The sequence below is a fragment of the Delphinapterus leucas genome, chromosome X, assembly GCF_059928025.1.
Source record: "Delphinapterus leucas isolate spDelLeu-1000000601 "Yukka" chromosome X, BTC_Dleu_Yukka2, whole genome shotgun sequence".
In the NCBI taxonomy this organism is placed as follows: domain Eukaryota; kingdom Metazoa; phylum Chordata; class Mammalia; order Artiodactyla; family Monodontidae; genus Delphinapterus; species Delphinapterus leucas.
In genome coordinates this window covers 50967438-50971156 of record NC_143150.1, presented here as the reverse complement: position 1 = coordinate 50971156, position 3719 = coordinate 50967438, and the positions used below count along the sequence as shown (strand labels likewise).

At 40.8% G+C, this 3719-nt stretch overlaps 1 pseudogene; it reads left to right on the top strand.

Moving 5' to 3' along the window:
• Window positions 1–2574: 2574 nt before the first annotated feature.
• Window positions 2575–3495, top strand: LOC111178204 (heterogeneous nuclear ribonucleoprotein D-like pseudogene; annotated as a pseudogene).
• The last annotated feature ends 224 nt before the right edge of the window (window positions 3496–3719 follow it).

Here is a 3719-nt window from a genome sequence, read left to right as displayed (position 1 = left end):
GTGAGAGGACAGTACCTCAGTGAGCATAATTATTTTCATTAGGGGACAAGGAGTAGACACAATCTTTTTTAAAATGTTCCATTTTACTGCCTCAGAAGTAATTACAGTAATCATGTATTGTCTTTCATGTACCAGTATGACACTACTGACCCAAGATCAGTAGGTTAAAGGCTTTGAATTGTGTATCCAGAAGTGAGGACTGTCTTTTCACTGATTCATTGATGTGCTCTGACCCAGCAGCCCCTTGGAACATGTGTTTGCAAGGGCAAGGACTAGGGCCATGAGTGCAGCCTGTAGCCATGTAATTGAATAAAGCTAACCAGCCCTCACAGGGGTCAAAACTATGACACCAGCCATGGCTTAATTAGAAAAAGAGCCACAGGTAAATAACTAGCCATCAAGGTGCCTCATTAGTTTAGAAATACAGAGGGTATAATGCCCCTAAGAGTCTCATTCTAGGGAAAGCAGGAGCTAAAGGGAGCTCTGGCTTCTTTGTGGTTTTCTCAGTTGGTTTACAGATGATCCCAAAATAAGAAAATTTCAATATTGCAGCCTCTTCCATAAGAAGATAGGTCAGATCTCCAAAACTGTGGCAGATCAGCATTCAGGAAGTTATCTGCAACAGGTTCATCCTCTCAGAGGCCAGTTAGACCAAGGATTTTCAAAAATGTGGCCCACAGAACTCCAATGCTTAGTTTATTTCAACAAGCATTTAGTGAGTTCCTTTAAAAAAAAATGTGCCAGGTATTATATGTATTATGCTTTGTGTTGAAACCTTTAGGTTAAGTATGGCACCGTGTCTGTCCATGAGAAGCTAACTGACAGACACATATATACATACATCTTGATAAAAATGTATAAAAAGGGTATAATAGGTTCACAGAGGGGAGGCTCTTAGAGGAAGCTATAAAGGTTAGGCAGACAGAATGAGGATGGGGTGGTTGGCAGAGGAGAAAACAAAGGCATTTGAGGAAGAATGTTCAGAATGAACAAAGGCACAGGTATGTGGAATAACATCAGAGAGGTGGGAGCAGATGGGGCCTCAAATAGTTTATAATTAAAATGTGAGCCAGGGCTTTTTTTCCCTAGAGTTTTTAACTTTACCTTTGCTGTGAAATTCATTTTCCCTATGGTTTAATTTCATAGAGGGAGTTTTTAAATTACAGTTCCCTTTCTCTTATCTCCAAATGATAGCAAGTACACATATTTGCAGAGAGAAATAAGCAGGTATTATTATTAACAATAGGATATTTTCTTTAAATGAGTAATTGCAGAAATTCACTGAGTCTAAGTATGTAGAGACAGAATCTGTGGGGTGATGCTGTGGAAGAATTAAAAAACCCTCCCCTCAAAAAATCTAATATTTGAAGGAAGAAGACAAACATAAATTACTGGATTATGTTGGATAAGGCAATGACCAAGGAAGAAAGTAGCCAAACTAAGGCGTTCAAAAATTTGAGTTTTTGTCTTCAAATGGAAGGAAGGGTTAAGCTAATATTAAATACCACCTCAATAATCTAGATAATTGTGACAAATCCTATCTATACTGACTGACCATGCCAGAAATCAGAAATGCAAATGACTGACAGAAAACCCCCTTATACTTATTTTAACTATGATGCAGATATGGAATAATATAACAATATCAATGCTTTCAAATATTATTCTAGAGGAACACATAAACAAAATGTATATCCATACAATGGAATATTATTCAGCCTTAAAAAAAATAATGAAATACTGAAACATGCCACAACATGGATGACCCTTGAAAACACTGGGCTAAGTGAAAGAAACCAGACCTAAAGGGCCACAGATTGTATGATTTGGGAGGGTTGAGGGGAAAATGAGGAGTGACTAATCAATGGGGTACAGAATTTCTTTTCAGGGTATAAATAGTTTCTAAAATTAGATAGTGGTAATGATCGCACAACTCCGTAAACATACTAAAAACATTAGAAGGGCAAATTGGATGGTATGTAAATTACATCTCTACGAAGCTGTGACTTTTTTTTTAATGTGATTTTTAGGTCCCTTTAGCGTAACCAACAGGCATTGTGCTTTCCCGATAGTCTGCTTTCCAGTCTACCAGCCTCGACTCCTTTCCCATCCCTGCCCCCAGATACTGACACGGATACGAAAAGGACGGAAAAGGACAGCAATGAACAAAAGGCTCCATCTTGAAAGAACTAACGAGTTGTAACAAAACTTAAACGAGACGCGATCCGAAGTGAACAAGATGAGGAGTGGCTGCGGTTCGTGACAAACTTTCATTTTGTTGGGCTATTATTTTTGTCTTAAGGGCAGAAACATCAGACCCCGGAAGTAAGCCAACTTCTGCGGGGCAAACACGGCTCGTTTTCCGGCAGGCACTGCATTTACGGCCCATTTCAAAATGCAAACCGCTCGCTCTCGCGGTCCTACGTCACCACGTACTTCTCGCGTCACCTCGCCGGCCAATTCCCATATTCCCCCTCTCTTGTCAGTTGAGCCGGAGCCTGACAGCTTACCGCCGACTAACACCGCGCCGCCACCAGCCTCTCTTCGGTGGACGCCAACAGCTTTGAGATAAGCAAAATGGACAACAGACACGAGCTCCCTGAGGGACTCCTAATCAAAGTCACCAAGAATCTCTATGACGCCAGAAAAATGTTCATCGGCGGAATACCCCACGATACCAGTAAGCAAGCTCTTCTTGAATACTTGGCCCAATTTGGCGAGATAATAGACTTTACTATTAAAACCCATCCAGTCAGTGGTGTTCCCAGGGGCTTTGGATTTGTGCTTTTTAAAGATCATGCCACCGTTGAAAAGGTGCTCCAAGTCAAAGAGCACAAACTGGATGGCAAAACAATCGATCTTAAAAGGGCTAAAGCCATAGAATTTATATCTCTGCCAAGAAAAGTTTTTGTCGGAGGGTTGAATCCTCGTATGTCTGAAGTAAAAATCAGAGAGTATTTTGGGGCATTTGGTGTGATTGAGAATATTGAGCTTCCAGTGTATAAAGGAACAAAGAAAAGACGAGCTTTCTGTTTTATCACATATACTGATGACAAACCAGTGAGAAGGCTGTTAGAAGCCAGGTACCATCTGACTGACTCTGGGTGGTGTGAAATAAAAATTGCACTCCCGAAAGAATATTTCAAGTCACAATGCAGAGGAGGAAGAGATGTTCCATTTGCCGGGCTAGGCAACTACTGGGGAGGAAGAAGCTCCCAGGCAAACCCAAGTCCTTGCGGAGGAAACCCAAATGCTTTTGGCGCAGACCCAAATGTTTGCGGGGCAGTTGGAGGCGGCGGTGGCAGAAGCCTTTCTACTGTTTTTATGCCTGTTCCCTTCTCAACCAGCAATGAAGGGTTTATTTTTTCTGATCAAATGTATGGCAATTTCCCTAATGCCTACAATAATCAGCCAATTTTTAATACCTATGGTGGAGATTATTTGCTTGGCCGTAACTATGGGATCCATGGGTGTGTAACTGCATTTACTAATTAAAATGTGCAAGTAAACGAAGCGGCTCCCTTTGGTACTGCTTACCAAGGATTTATCAGCTTTTCTGAAGGCGAAGAATGAAGCCACTGCAGAGCCACTCTATCCTCGAAAGAAAAAGTTATGTTACTGAAATAAGAAATGACTGAATGACTGTTTAGTAGGACGTTGTCACTAACTTTTGAAACTGTTTACAGCTGTTTATAAGAACCAGTTTTTATTTTCCATAA